Below are 1,279 nucleotides of genomic sequence, written 5' to 3'. Positions count from 1 at the left end.
TCAATAGATTTTCCTTGATTTTTTGTCTTCTTTGCTCTCTGAACACGGACTGGGCCCTCTGACTCGGGGGCAGCTGCAGGTCTCGGGTCATGGTAGGAGTGCTCATCGCAGCCTGCGGTCAGGGGAAGCGTCTCCGCTTTGAGTGCTGTATTACACTTTTGCCCCATTTCTTTTTCTACTTAATCCATTGAATATTTACTCCTTTGGAAATTGGAATTACTACTCTCAGAATAAAACATTAGAACAGAGTACTTATTCAGCATCAATTTATTTTGCCTCCCAATCTATTTTCTGTCAAAGTGTCATTTTTCTTTCTGGTTTTGTTTGTTTTTTTGGCGGCTGGCTGGTGCAGATATCTGAACCCTTGGCTTTGGTGTTATCAGCACCATACTCTCCAAATGAGCTAACTGGCCAGCCCTGTCATTTTTCTTTCTATCCAGAATCCTAGATATAAAAGATTCAGTTGTGGATCTCTGCCTGTGGATGCCTTTCTTCCTCACATTGAGTGTAGAAAATAGATATTTGCTGTTGTGAATTAGAAGTGTTATCTCTGTAAGCTCCATGTTCATACATTCTGCATCCCTTTAATATGCATAGAAAAGTAGCATGACATTTTTGGTCTATAAAATGTTAAGTTGCCTTGGGCTTTGGCACATAAAACAAATTATTTCAAAATGGATGTCAAGTGAAGTTGCTGATTTAATAGTTTTTTATTCATTCTGCTGTAGTATTATCATCTGTAGGCAACTATGCCTTTTTAGAGGCTACACAGATCTGACAGGTGTATGTGGGTGGATTTTGTGATGAAAGTGATATGTTCAGCATGTCTCTAATCTGCAGTCTTTATGCTTTGTAGGTTACAGGTAGGATTATTATAATACTAGTGTAGTCATATAAAAGGCAGGCACTGGAAACATTCCTAGCAAATGCCAAGCTCTGTGACTAGAGATTCTCTGAAGACTTGCCTGGTATTGGCCTGATATTTCCATGTAGAAAATATAAATATCAGAAAATTCCGTGGCTTTTTCTCCCTTGGATAGCAAATTCTGAGTAGTAACTTACATGTGTGTCTTCATATTCTTGGGTTTTTTTGGCTGTCAGCTCAGGCACTACTGCTGGTTTTTGTTTTCCAAATAGTTGGGTTAGCTGAGCACTCCAGAAGGTGAAGCTGGGGAAAGCAATGAAGTAGAACTGGGAAAGTTGGCCAGGGATGGCCAGCGCATCCTGAGAGCCCTGCCCAGCCTTCAGGGCCAGGGGAGCCATCATTCACTGCTTGGGC

This window comes from Galeopterus variegatus, unplaced genomic scaffold (genome assembly GCF_000696425.1).
Source record: "Galeopterus variegatus unplaced genomic scaffold, G_variegatus-3.0.2 Scaffold6746, whole genome shotgun sequence".
Classification (NCBI taxonomy): domain Eukaryota; kingdom Metazoa; phylum Chordata; class Mammalia; order Dermoptera; family Cynocephalidae; genus Galeopterus; species Galeopterus variegatus.
The sequence above is the reverse complement of the archived record's forward strand: the minus strand, read 5'-3'. Positions refer to the sequence as shown.